The sequence below is a fragment of the Monodon monoceros genome, unplaced genomic scaffold (assembly GCF_005190385.1).
Source record: "Monodon monoceros isolate NGI ecotype Baffin Bay Population unplaced genomic scaffold, NGI_Narwhal_1 Super_Scaffold_13, whole genome shotgun sequence".
NCBI lineage: Eukaryota > Metazoa > Chordata > Mammalia > Artiodactyla > Monodontidae > Monodon > Monodon monoceros.
The window spans coordinates 65,206,456-65,221,981 of NW_021703769.1; positions in this window are offsets into that span (position 1 = coordinate 65,206,456).

Consider the following 15,526-nt stretch of genomic DNA (forward strand, 5'->3'; position numbering starts at 1 on the left):
TGGGCCTCAGACCTACCTGAGTATCTGGGGGCAGGAAGGGGTGCAGTTGAAGCTAACTGCACAGTTAAGCATCTGAAGTCATGACGTTACACCTGGAAAGAAGAGAATGCAGCCCGAGCACTTGATGGCCAGCAGGGCAGTGAACGCTGTTCTCCACAGACAGTAACAAAATAAATACGGCTCGTGGGTTGTGGCTTTTACCATCATCGTGCAGACAAAGCACAGAAATTCTAAAGTAGGGTGACAGACCAGAAGGTCAATGTTCTCAGCCTTGATGTAATGGTAAAGGTACGGCTGACAGAAGACAGCTTAGAGTAGAATGCCAGCCAATAAACGTGGAAGAGGTAATAAAAGAGGAATGGTAAACTCACAAACCCTTTTTTTCTGAATCCAGGTATACTAAAAGGTAAAATGTAACTTATCTACTTTTTATTGCTAGGTCCCCTGTGTAGCTTGTACTGCCCTGGTTGTCAATATTCTGGTAGAGATATTATTAGCCCAGAGCCAAAAGAAAATAACTAAAACCAACTATCTTAATTTACAAGTAAGTCACTACAGAGAAAGCTCTTTGGAAAGAGAGATGATTGGATTTAGGATTTGCTGATGGTGATTTGTGGAAGCTGAAGGGCTGGAATCATGCCTCTGACCTTCAAGAGACTCTTTCACAGCCACTAATCTGCAAGATTGAAAGTGTTTTTCTCCATGGCAAAACTCCTTTTGACTCCGGGTCAAATGGGAAACTGTATTGAAATGCCCTTTAACATTCTTCAAAAAACAAACACAAAACAACAACGAAAAAGAACGGTCTGGAGAATTAAAGTTATTGATGATTTTAAATGGCAATCCCCCCCCCCAAAAACCCCACATACCAGTATTAGTGTGTTCTTTTTAAGGACACTATTTGGGGAAACTTTTTCCCCCTGCAAAAGCTTGAACAAAAATTGCACTGAAAAAGACAAGTTAGCTTCCAGTGCTAAAAACCCTGCTTTGGAGGGGTTTCCATCATTCTTTTAGAGTCTATAGTCATAGCTGAGAAGCAATCATAGCAGCCTCTTCAGCAACATTATTATTTGGTTTAGTAATAGGTTAGTGAATAACAACCCAAGCTGATTCTAAAAGGAGGGTTTTGGATTTCATTTAATAATTCACCAGTATTTTGTGCACCTGCCCACCCTAATCATTACACCATTTTGCTACTTTTAAACTCTTCTGTATAAAACATTTTGTGTTACAGAAGAACCAGTTTCAGAAATCCTTTATTCCTGGTTGTAAAGATACACTATTCTTGTTCTTTGGTGTTTTGTTGCTATAGTAAAATCAGGTAAGGAGAGTTTTTAGATGGTAGTGTTGGCTTTAAAAAGATTCTTAAGTGGTGATTTTCAGTCTGATACCTACTGAAATAAGTGTTTATTACGATGAAAATAATCTAAAGCAAAATATTGATAGTTCCTTTTGCGGATAGAAATAAGGAAGATTTTTACTTCCTCCTCTCAATATATATAAACAGAAGTTTAGGCTATGGAGTTTTTTGTAATGTTATTAAAACCTTATATTCACCATATATATATATATCACATAAACCTTATGCTTCAGACAGGATGGGTGCTTAACTCAAAATCTTTAAAAAAAATTTGAACTCAACTAAGCAAACTTATGACTCTTTGCAAAATTCTGAGTTTATAAATACCTGCCTTCAGACTTAATGATAGATCAATTCAGAGGGTGTGGCATGCTTCTTGTTTTAGCATGCCTGAAATAAAACTAAGAAAGAGCGCCTAGATTTTGGTGGGCTAAATTTGTATCTTGGCTTTTGGTTCTACTGACTCCCTTGTTTTTGGCTCTCTTAGTAACCCTGTGGCCTCAGCTTCAATCTTCATTCTCACTTATGCCAAAAAGTAACTCCCTAGAGTGAGGTCTTCAACAGTACTTCCCAGCGTTTTCAAACCTGAGAATTACCTTTAAAGCCAGAAATGTTGGCTGACCTCCACATAATAGTACTTGTATTTTTCAAGAGTTTGAGAATGCATAATGATAACAGTTCAAGTATTTGTATTGTATCATTACAGCAGAATCTACAAACATTTTAAGAAAGCTAGTACACAAATGGGCAAAATATTCTTTATTCTGTTTACAGACAATGCTTGGTCTGCATATGGGTTTCATAACCCTTTTTGATAATTCTAGGGCTCTACTTGCCATAGAATTAAAATCATTCTTGTATCTACCCGATGCAAAATGAAACTCAGGCACTTAGGTAATTTGATCATTTGAGCCAGATACCCACTTCCCACTTCTAACTTGCTCTCCCCTTCTCTAAGAAATTGGGTAATATAGACTGAGGTTCCTGCTTAATTCCCAAGAATTGTTTAAGCAGGTAACATCTCTCGAATTATCTGAATATTTTTGTTTTCTGCTTCAGTGAGATTTTGGAGACCTGCCCATTATAAAACAGGAAAATCATGGTGTTATCTTTTTTTTTTAATTTAATTTATTTATTTTTGGCTGCATTGGGTCTTCGTTGCTGCATGTGGGCTTTTTCTAGTTGTGGTGAGTGGGCGCTACTCTTCGTTGTGGTACTTATTGCGGTGGCTTCTCTTGTTGCGGAGCACGGGCTCTGGGTGCGCGGGCTCAGTAGTTGTGGCTCGTGGGCTCCAGAGCGCAGGTTCAGTAGTTGTGGCGTACGGGCTTAGTTGCTTTGTGGCATGTGGGATCTTCCCAGACCAGGACTTGAACACGTGTCCCCTGCATTGGCAGGTGGATTCTTAACCACTGTGCCACCAGGGAAGTCCCCATGGTGTTATCTTAAAACTATAGTCAAGATTAAAAAAGCAAGATGAGTCTATACCTACCTCTTGCTTGGTTAACCTTTTCCTGTTTTCCAGTTGGATAAATCAAGTCCCTGAAAGGGTAAGACAATTTGCCAGATTTAAGAGGAACATTTACATCAGAGCAAGGACCAAAATGTGTTCTTTCTATATCCATCTTAGCTTTGGGCCAAAGCTACATAGAATGTCAGGAGAAGATCAAAAATAAATCTTCCAGTGCAAGTCTGTACTACTGAATGGACAACTTTATGCTAAGATGAAGGGCTTGCTGCTATTCCTTCTCTTTGACACTTGCTAAAGGATGTCACTTCATTGTTTTTTTTCTGTTGTAACCTCCCAAGTAGGGAGGATAATACTGCCATAAACACATCTCCCTGACCACTAGTTAAACATGTCTAAAGTCTTGAATATATTTCACTTTTATAAGTTAGAAGAGATACTAAAGATATATTCAAGTAAAGCCACACACTATGCAAATTAGGGTTCCTGGCAACATCTCACAAATTGTTGAGTGAGTGGATAAGAAAGTAAAGTATTAAATTTCGTTGCGTATTCACAGCTAGTGGTTTTGAACTTTTATTTAACTTAAATTAACTAGTGTCCAGTGGAATTTTGCCACTCATCAGTTATTGTATGCAAGCAGTGAATCTTAACCATTTCTTTTTTTTCTTAAACTAAAGGAAGAAGAATTCCTCTGTGTGGAAAATGGCATTTTAAAATATCAAAACCATTGCTTGGGCATTTTCCTAGGATAACATTAGGGACTGAAATGCTAAATTCTATCTTCAATTTCTACTATGTAAAGGCTTTTTTACACCTGTACAAGATTTCAGAAGTGGCCTTTTACCAAGTGCAGGTGAGATGGAGCCCTTGTTGTCCTTTCACCTTAGGACAGAGTTTCTCCTTCCTCATAGTTGTGCCTTGCTGTGATTTTACAAGGAGCTGATTCCTCATGAGCTGAAAGAGCTATCAAGAAGAGGTTATCCATGTCCAAGATCCTCTGTTTAACGGCAAAGAGACTTTTGAAAGATTGTCAAAACACAACAGCTTTAGAGTTTAAAGGGTAAGCTTTTGGTTATCTGGAAAATTCCCTTATGTGGAAAAATTAGAATTATTAAGATATTCTATGTTTTGAAATGACCCATGGTATTCACAAATTTTATTGTAATTCATTACCAATTAGATGTTCAGGATGGATAGAGTTCATGGTCTTAAAAACCCATATGGTTTATAATGTTACTTGTTTATTACCAACAACAACATCCTTGATCTAATAAGTGTTTTTGCCATTTTGAGATGGCAAACACTAATATTTTAACCTTTCCTAATGAAATTATGTAAAACTGTGCCATGGTCTGTAAACAGGCCGTCACTCTTTGCAGAGGCATGGCTGTGTGCCTTGTGGGGAGACACTGTAGCGTAATGATTGAAAGCACAGACTCTGGGGTCATGTGCCTTGGCTCAAACCCTGGCTCTGTCATTTATTAGCCTGGCAAGTTGCTTAACATATCTGGCCCTCAGTTTCCTTGTAAAGCAGGGATAATAATAGTACCTGCTTCATAGGGTTGTTTTAAGGATTTAATGAAATAATTCATGTAAAAACTTGTTTGCCTAAACACAAAGTGAATGTACACTGTTTTTGAGAGGTAGTGTTAGCTGTTATTATTAATATTTCAGTATGTACACCCCCTACAGATACTGGAAGCAATGAGCTTTTTTTTTTTTTTCAACTGATCAACTTTGGTTACTTCACATTAATTAAAAATTCAGGGGGCTTCCCTGGTGGCGCAGTGGTTGAGAGTCCGCCTGCCGATGCAGGGGACGCGGGTTCGTGCCCCGGTCCGGGAGGATCCCACATGCCGCGGAGCGGCTGGGCCCGTGGGCCATGGCCGCTGGGCCGGCGTGTCCGGAGCCTGTGCTCCGCGACGGGAGAGGCCGCGACAGTGAGGGGCCCGCGTACCGCAAAAACAAACAAACAAACAAACAAAAAAAAAAAATTCAGGGGTCATTTTCATCAGTATAAACTATACTAAAATAATCCTGTGGTTTTTTTTTTTTTCTCCTAGATGATTTTAATGATTTGGAATGCTCTTAACGACCTGAGTGGGTATCTTCACAACAACTGTTAGGCTGACTGCTGTTCCAATCATCGTAGTTCTGTTTTGTGTGGTGGCCCTTTATATGCAATAGCCTTCCTGCTTCCTTGGCTCCCTTGGAAGTACTATCATGAAGGTGACTGGCTTAGTGGGCTTCACCTGGTGGTATCATTATGTGCTTTTGATAGCACGCTTACCTTTTTTCAGCAAGCCCAGTGTGTACTGTTTACAGAAATTTTCACTAGATATTTCACTAGTCGGCTAATTATTTAAATTATTTTCACTAATTTCACTAGTCGGCTTCAGCTTATTAAAATCAACCAAGTGGCATCACTGGTAGGATCTACCAGTATCCTTTTCTGTGGTCTCATCTCTGATAACATGGAAATTTTGCTCAGTTTTCAGGCCATCACTGTTATCATGCTATTCTTGCTACTGCCAGCCTTTACATTGGCATGCACCACGTGAGTCACTTAGAACCTAAAAGAAGCCCTGAGGAAAACCCTTTCTCAGAAACTGAATAGGATCTCCCTTGGACCTCCATCATCTCACTGATGAGACAAATCTTGATCCAGAAAAACTTTTGCCTTTTTTTGACTATGAATTTCTTCCAGGTCTTCCATTTAACCTTCTTCAGTAACTTCATGATGATCTCTGTTGATAATCTCATTCCTAAGGATGTTCTTCCTTCTTCCATAAGGGGCATCAGGCTTTATCTGCCCACAGGTATGTGATGATTCTTCATGTGTCTTCCTGCAGGGATTAAAGATGTAACTCTTACCTGGCTGAGGAATTAAAAACCTGATTATATCAGTAGTTGGAAAAAATGATTCACATTTATTAAGAGACCCAAAGATTCAGAGTCCCAGAAATTATACAAGATTCTGTAGAAACATAATGGAAACAAGAGATGCAAGGAAAAAAGGAAGGAGCACCCAAGAAAGCTGAGCAATGTAATATTTTAAACATTTAGCTTTTCAATTTTGTTCTCCTGAGCTTCCTCATTTAAACCTCCACACAACTACGGAGGAAAATACATGGCTTCCTGTGAGCATGTCATTTTGCTTTATCCTGACATTTAAGATTCCTGTGACTGTTACGAGGAAGAAGAGTTACTTGATCATGGATTCCTGAAGCCAGGTTTCAAAAACACTTGGCTAAAAGACTGGAGTCCTAGAATTCCAGAGCGTTAGTAAAATTCCATGGCCATGACCATTATTGTAGAGGGTGTATCCTCCAAAAAATATACCAGCCTGTTGTTTATTACACGATTTGGAGAGTTGATGAATAAAATTGCTTCCCTTAACCTAAATATATCCTCTAAAGATATGACTTAACCTAGCCTATGATATGGGTTTTTCCTGTTTTCACAATTAAAATCTGTTATCTATACTCTTCAGAGAATAAGTTATTCTAGATAGACAAGTTTTTACTGTTTACTAACTTTCCAAAAGATTTAAACCATGTGGGGTAGAAGTAGTTCTGAAATGTTCTAAATGTTGCCACACTTTCTTAAGCAAAGTATGAGGGATAGAATTTGCCTTTCTGCCATTAGCTCAAGGCCTTTATCATAGTTTGGTTACTGTATATACCATAATACTGGTAACTCACATTTTCTGAGTGCTTACCATGTGCAATGGACTATGCCAAGTACATTGTATACGTTATCTCGTGTAATCCTGACAACTACCTTTGAAAGACCCATCCTGCCAAATGAGAAAAGGGAGGCTCAGAGGCCTTTGGAGTCGTGCACTTTAAGATTCTCTCTCTAAAGTGTACTGTGTTTATGTGGTCTGTTTAGCAGAGTTTACCAAATAGAGTAGCATTTTTGGCTTATCAGTATAGTCTCAGGTACTATGTGTACACAGTAAAATGATGCTCCCCCTTCATGGCAGTTTGAGGTTTTTCAAGCTGTTTGCTGACCCAGAATGGGGAGCTGTTTGAGTTCTTGTTTCTACTTGTTATTGTCAGATTCTAGGCTATATATACATTCCCACTTTTAATCATGTACTTGCCTATAGTATCTCCTCCAGGTAAAAAAAAGTTTGTTAAACTCTTACATAAATTAAAAAAAAAAAGTAGATAAATATTTTTATTTTTTTGGCCACACCCAGTGGCATATGGCATCTTAGTTCCCTGACCAGGGATCGAACCCGTGACCGCTGGAGTGGAAGCACAGAGTCCTAACCACTGGACCACCAGGGAATTCCCAATAGATAGATGTTTTTAAGCAGTTTAATTGAGATGTAATTCACATACCATACAATTAATTCACCCATTTAAAGTATACAATTCAGTGGTTTTTAGTATATTCGCAGACATGTGCAACCATCAGCACAGTCAATTTTATTTTTGTTTATTTTTAAATTTTTTGGCCGTGCCACATGGCTTGCAGAATCTCAGTTCCCCAAACAGGGATTGAATCTGGGCCAAAGCAGTGAAAGCCTGGAATCCTAACCACTAGGCCACAAGGGAACTCCCACCACAGTCAAGTTTAGAACATTTCATAATCTCAAAAAAACAAAAAATGAGTTGAAATAAGGTAGTTTTTTGGTTACGGTTTTATTGAGGTATGATTGACTCTCAAGAAACTACATATATTTAAACTGTACGACTTGGTACATTTTGACCTATGTATGTACCATGAAACCATCACCACAATCAAAATAGTAGACGTACTCATCGCTCTCCAAATTGTCCTTGTAATCCCTCCCTCTAATTCTTCCTTAGTTTGCATTTTCTAGATTTTTATATAAATGGAATAATACAATACGTACTATTTTTTGGTCTGGATTCTTCAGTCATGTTGCTGTGGTATCAGTATTTCATTCCTTTTTATTGCCAAATAATATTCCATTGTGTGGATATACCACATTTGTTTACCTATTCACTTTTTAATGGGCATTTGGTTGTTTCCAGTTTTGGGCTATTACAAATAAAGCTGCTGTGAAAAATTGTCTTTTTTTTTTTAGATAAATTTTAATTTAATTTTTATTTTTTTTTTATACAGCAGGTTCTTATTAGTCATCAATTTTATACACATTAGTGTATACATGTCAATCTTTGTATGGACATATGCTTTCCTTTCTCTTGGGTAAACCCCTAGGAGTAGAATGGCTGAACTGCATGGCAGGTAAATGTTTAACTTTTAAAGACACTGACAAACTGTTTTCCAAAGTGGTTGTACCATTTTACATTCCTCCCAATCATGTATAAGTTTTCCAGTTCCTCCACATTCTCATCAATATTATATCAGGCTTTTTAGTTTTGGCTATACTAGTAGGTGTGTAGCAGTATCTTATTGTAGTTTTGATTTGCATTTTCCTAATGACTGCTAATGATGTTGAGCATCTTTTTTTTTTTTTTTTGGTGGTACGCAGGCCTGTCACTGTTGTGGCCTCTCCCGTTGTGGAGCACAGGCTCCGGACGTGCAGGCTCAGCGGCCATGGCTCACGGGCCCAGCCGCTCCGTGGCATGTGGGATCTTCCCAGACCAGGGCACAAACCCCTGTCCCCTGCATCAGCAGGCAGACTCTCAACCACTGCGCCACCAGGGAAGCCCTTGAGCATCTTTTAATGTGCTTACTTGCCACCCATATATCTTTTTGGTGAATTATTTGTTTAAATCTTTAATTATTTTTTAAGTGAATTGTATATTGTTGAATTGTAAGAGTACTTTATATATTCAATATATTATGTATTCTCAGTAAAGGTGCTTTGTTGGATATATGTTCAGCAATATTTTCTCCCAGTCTCTCTTGGCTATTAAATTTTAAGAGAAGTATGGCCAAAAGATTTCAATGATCATTTTTCTCAAGCCTTCACACTAACATATGAATTTCTGTTGATCTCAATAAAAAAATCATTATAAAGTAGAAATCCAAAGTTGCCTTAAATTTTATTCTTAATTTCTAAAGAAGTGACACGTATAAATTATTGGGGTAAAAAAAATGACAGCTTGTTGGAATTTGTTGTTATTTATGTGGCTAAGTCACTTTAACACAATACCTGTTGGTTTTGGCAACGAAGGCTAAGCACTGTATTTTCATTTTCTCAGGCTCTCTTCCCAGTGGCTTTCTTTTTGAGGAATTGAATAAATGAAAGGAGAAAAGAATGAGCAAGTGCTTTTTCTCTCTAATAACTGTTTTAATCGGTCTGTGACTCTTCCACATCCCACTCCCCTCCAAGAGGCAGAATAGTAAATGGGTTAGGAGCATGGAGACTGCCAGGGAGAAGTCTGCCTCCCCACTTATTAGCTGTCTGACCCTGGGGAAGTTACTGAAGCTCTCTGTGTCTCAGTTTCCTTCTCTGTAAAATGAGAATAAAAATGGTACCTACGGATTGGAATTATTATGAGGATTAAATGAATTAAGACATACAAAGTACTTAAAATGGTTCCTGGCACAAAATAAACACTCTAGAAATGTTAGCTTTTATTAAATCTCAGTGCAGCAAATATTTATTAAACTTTCACTATAAACACAGCGTTGCCTTTATCTCTGTTTTGATTTAGGCTTCTTTGGCATTTGTTTGCCAACACTTGTTCTGGGACACATTATTCACAAGCTTCTACTCAATAAACACATGAATGGAGAGCCAAAACCCTCAGCTTGTAGAAGGCTTTACTTTAGTAAAAGAAAAAGTAGTCTCTTTTTTTGTCGTTATATTACTCATCATTGGCTCCTACCTTTTTTTTTTAAGATAATGGTTTTTAATTTAATTTTACTTATTTATTTTTGGTTGCATTGGGTCTTTGTTGCTGCACGCGGGCTTTCTCTAGCTGCCTCGAGTGGGGGGCTACTCTTCGTTGCGGTGCACGGGCTTCTCAATGCAGTGGCTTCTCTTGTTGCGGAGCACCGGCTCTGGGCACGCGGGCTTCAGTAGTTGTGGTGCACGGGCTTAGCAGTTGTGGCTTGCGGGCTCTAGAGCGCAGGCTCAGCAGTTGTGGCGCACGGGCTTAGTTGCTCCGTGTCATGTGGGATCTTCCCAGACCAGGGAATCGAACCCATGTTCCCTGCATTGGCAGGCAGGTTCTTAACCACTGTGCCGCCAGGGAAGTCCCTGGTTCATCTCTTTTTACATTGGACAGAAAAGTAATAAGGAACAATTATTAAGTACTTTATATGATGAGAGAGACAGAGACAGAGAAGGGGAGGGAGTGCTAGTGGGAGGAAATGCCTCTTAGGTAAAGTAACTTGTCTATGAATGAACAGCTGATAAAAGTGGCAAAGCTGAAATTCAAACCTAGGGACATCTGATTTCAAAATCTTTCTCTTTCCACTTTGCCACATATTTCTTACATTATTACTTTCTTATATTTTGTATAGTATTTATGTATTAGAGGTTGAAAACAAGAAGCTTCGCTTCAATATGTGGAACTGTGTAAATTTACAATATTATTATTAAATATAGGAATATAAGGGGGCTTGCTGGGGTGTTTTACATACTTTACCTTATAGAACTCTAAGAAATGCCTTGGATCCCATCAATCACTGAGCCATTGTTTTAATATTAAAAAAAAAAAAAGTGCTCTTGTTCCTTGAAAGTACAGAATTAAACCAAAAAAATCAGTCAGGGGGAAAACCCCTTATTTTTGTTAAAGAATATTGGTATTATACTTACATCATTGAAAATTCTCCTCTAATTGTAATGTACGCACAGTTGGTTAGTGAAAACAGTTCAGGGCTAAATGATATACTTCTTAAAACTGAAAACAAAGAGGATCTTTTAATCTTTGTTAATGTACATATGTATATTTAGCACTAACTTTTTGGTCTAGAACAATGAACTTTTTCATTGGTAGCAAGAAATGCAGTAAAAAAATGTGATTGAGCTCTTAACATGAATCGAGTAGAATTATGAAAATATATAAGATTAGGCAGGAAACACAACCAGAAGAAATGTAGATAGAATCATAAACTATTGTTTATCTCTGGTGCTTGATTTTAGGATTAAGAAAGTACATTTCAGACATATTACAGCAAGAAGAATAGTAAGATATTCATTTAACTATTTACTACTGTGTGCTAGGTGAATTCTGGGCTTTAATCCCAAATTTTAAAATCTGAATTTATTTTAGATTTGAGCTGGCCTTTTCACATTACAATAAAGCAATGCTTGTTGTTTCTAAGTGATGGTTCTTTCATAGTTGGTTTTAGTAAAACCTCCTCATGTTAGTGTGAAAATAAAAATGTATGAAACTGTTTCTCACTTTGTTCATTTTATAGGAAATAATAGCTGTTTCCTTGTTATTTATAGAATATTGGTCAACTTTTATGGATATCAATGGATAATAACATTTCTAACCATGATAGATAGTATTAGTTGTGTGTTTCAACTGATGTTATAATTCAGAAGCAAATTTATCTTTGGCTGAGAACGTGTATTTCGTTGTCAGGAAGAATAAGCATAATTCATGGGATTCCATCTTAACACGACGCCAATCTGCTTCCATTTCAGGGCCTTGTACTTGTCAGCCAGTCCCGGCTGAGGAAGTTTGGTTACTATGTATCTTATTTGCATTCTACCTAGAAGGAACAGCCTCCATTGTCATGTTATTTCTTGGACAGCAATACTATTATTTTTTGGCTCGTTATCTCACTTTTATCATGTAAGTAAATGCCGGTGCCAGTCCCAAAATTACAGTAGGTCTTGCCATTTCCTTTCAAGCAGTGAAACATCTTTGATCTGAAATGTGTTTAGTATTCATTTCTAGGCAGAGTCCTTATACCTTTCTGTCAAATTGAATGTGAACTCCTTTTTTGCAGAGACTTCTAATGCTAAATTTTGTGGTAAAGTTAAGCACCTCTTTGTAACCTATTAAAGTGCATCATTTAGTAAACGCTGCTGCCAAATAATAATCTTGTCCCCAAAAGATGTTCTTTGCCTTTGCCATCTTGGGAAATGGCTCTACCATCTTTCTAGTTGCCCACGTCAGAGATTGAGAAGTTGTCTTTGCCATCTCTTTCTTGTCTCCTACATCCAATAAGCTACCAATTGTTAGTAGTTTTAGCTCCCTAATATGTCCTGAATCCATCCCTTCTCTGTTTCCACTGCCATTCCTTTAGCTCAGGTCCTCATCATCTCTTACCTGGATTTCCATATAGCCTCCCACATGGTCCCCTTGCCTCTAGTCCCCAGTCCCTCCAACCCCTTCTTCCATATTGCTTCTAGAGTAACGTGTCATTCCATTGCTTAACAATCTTAAGTGGCTTCTCATTACTTGCAGGATATAATGCAAATAATGACATATGAGGTCCTTTGTTATGCAGGCCCTGTTTACCCTTTATCCTCATTTCTTGTTACTCCTCCACTTAGAATGAACTCCCTGCCATAGAGAAACATTTTGCAGTGCCTGATTCAACACCTCCATGTCTAACATGCAGCATTCTGTGCCTGGAGAGCTTTCACTGTTTCTTATATGGCTCTCTCCTAGGGTTTCTTTAGGCTGCAGCTCAGGGATGTGTTTTCTGGAAAGCCTTCCTCTATTTCCTCATCTGGATTGATTGTCCCTCCTACATGACCCCAATGCCCTGTGCTTATCTCTGCTGTAGCACTTATCCCCCTGTGTGTGATTGTCTGTGGCTCCCACTGGACTGAGCTTATTATGAATAAGGTCTAGTTTCTTATTACTGTGGCCCCATTATCTACTATAGTTCCTGCAAATAGTTGGTCCTTAGAATATGTGTTTTGGGTGAATGAATTAATAAAGCCTACTCCAGGTCCCTGCTGGAACAATTTGAGAAAATTTTCGTGAAGACTTACTTGCATTTTGAATACATTGGTAACGGAGAGTATACTAATTAACCCAAAGTATACTAATTAACCCAATTAACTGAATCTATGTGAAACTTCAAGATGTTAGAACCCCACATAGATAGCTATTCTGTTAATCTACAATAGTGGCCTCGGCTATATCATATTTCAAAGGACATCTTGAAAGAGATTTTTAGAATAAAAAATTTTGTTTGCTTTTTTTTTTTTTTACTTAAACCATCCCTCCATTTTTATTCTTCTATCATAACTAAAATGTTATATGTTCTTTTATAGTTCTTAACTTTCCTATCTTGATATCAAGAGATTTCTGTATTGGATGTGCTGTTGAACTAGAAGATTTCTAAATGCTTCTCCAGTTAAAATATATTGGAATTTATATTATTAAATACTTACTACTTATATATAATATTTTACTTAGCTCATTTCTTTTTGCATGGGATAAAGATTGTGCAAAAGAAATATAAGAAGATAATCTACCTTCCCTTAGCTTATGGTAAAGAATTAGCAAACATAAGTAGTAGATTATAAATTTAAACTGAAAAAAATTAAAATATCTGCTATACTTGCCTTCTGTTATCAAAGATAATTTTAAAAGTTATATGTTTATGTGAATGAGAGATAATGGATTCTCATTTCTTCTGTGTTATTGTGCAGTTTACAAAATATTTATGCTGTTTAAAATATAAACCAAAAAAACACCATGTCATTATTACCATGCTCATAAAGCTAGAAAGTTCATTTTAATTAAGGCAGATCAACTATAGGAAATAAAAGGGAAAAAAAGGAAAAATAAAGAGAAAAAATGTCCGATGAATTTCATGGCATGTTTTGTTCTTTAGAACCTATCCGTAATTTAAGCAGATTTAATGAGCAGTCATCTGGGAACGAGGAAAAAGCATAGTAAAATTTTCAAAATGTAATTATTTTATTTTTAAAAGAGAATTATATATTCATAGATATATTTTGGGAGGATAGAAGCATGTGCCTAATATATGTTTACTTTTGTAGTATATTATTTCATTTTTCCTTTTTGCAAACCGAATGTCTACTTTTATTTGATGTTTGGTTTTTAAACAAATCTGTGCCTCCTCGTTATAGACTTTTCATTTGTGTATTTAAAATTGTTTCTAGGGTGATTGTGCAAGCTTCTTTTTGCTCATTTAATCTGCCACTAGCTGACGTGGTCAATGCAGATTTACTGAAGTTCAATTGGCAGTAAGTAATATTTTTTCAAATATTAGCTATAAAAATATCACATGGAGGCAGGACCTATCAGAGTCTCCATATCTCAGTTACATTGCCATTACAAACCACATAACTGAAAGATGACCATAAGAGGCATCATTGGGAATCAGAGAGCAGAACGTAACAGGATACTCATAATTGTTCACCCTGGGCAAGTTTTCTCTGCTTTTGAAAGGACATCATAATTTTTTATCCCTCAGCTTCACACAGCCAGTGCTACAACAAGGTTAAATCTCAGAAAACAAAGTGAAACCTCAGATAGCTTTATGTTATAATATTGCAATATGCATTATGACACTGGATGATCAGGCAAAATGACCTTCGCCCTGTGACATCACAAGAATTAAAATTGAAAATCAAAGTCCATCTTATCCTCTTTTACTTGAAAAAGTGTAAGCTGATGATGAGAGATTTTGTTCCTTGGTATGGTTATTATAAAAGCTTTAGATCAGCTATAAAATTCACTTGATGGGCAAATATTTTCTGATATGTGCCCTATTTTATGGATTAGAGAGGACTGTATTATTTGAAGACTGGCATAGTCTTTATTAGCTTTGTAGAAACGGCATGGCTTTTTTTTTTTTTTTAATACAACTTAAATTGAAGGAAGCTTTGCCAATCCAGCTTGGTGATTTCTTCCTTATATAATTTCTTTCCTGTTTCAGGGTTTGTTGCTAAGTCATATTTGGAGTGATGAGCAAGGTGGTGAGCTCCTTAAGGTTCAGGACCGTGTCCCTAAGTGCCTAGAAAAATGACCGGCTCAAATCACTTTTTAAAAAAATGAATAAGTTAACAAGAAGAAACATCAGTAAACATCTTATAACCCTCAAATTCTTTTTGAATGAGACTGGGTACAAATGAATAAAATGGACAGTCAGAAAGGGAAGGGCACTGACATTTATCAAATGCCAATGTGTGTAAGCACTGTATGGCTTTTGCTCATTCAAGTCACACACCAGCCATGTGTGGTAGAATTATTGACTCAACAAATATTTATTGATTGCCTCCTATATGTCAGGCACTGTGGTCAATGCTGGGGATACAATACAGCAGGTCTTGTAACAGATCCTTTCTAAAACATACTCTCTCCTATGCACATGCTGTATGCTTCTGACTGAATGGCTACTCTTGAAGACACATGTGCTTTTCTGCTCCCATAAGTTATATCCTTACCAAGAGTCAGTACTTTTTGTTTCAAATTGGTTAATGTCAGATGCAATTGTTATTATAATTACAACACTTAATTACACTTATATTTTATAAACTTAGGAAATATAAGTATGAAATGAAAGTTATTTCTATGAAAACTAAGTTGAATGCTTTAGAAAGACTTGATAAAGATTAAGTGTAAAAAAATTACTATCAAATCTGATGTGATGAGAACTGTAAATGTTTTGGGGAAAAGTCATAAAAATCTAAAGGTATTCTGTTCTTAGATTGCCTTGTGAACAACTTTAGCTTCTCTCCATAACTGATAGTAGAAACCATAGATCATATCCTATGGATACTATACATGCCAGAAAGATGGCACAGCACTTTCACCAGTGGACTTGTACTTAAACAAAAGATTGGTGAATGAGTATAG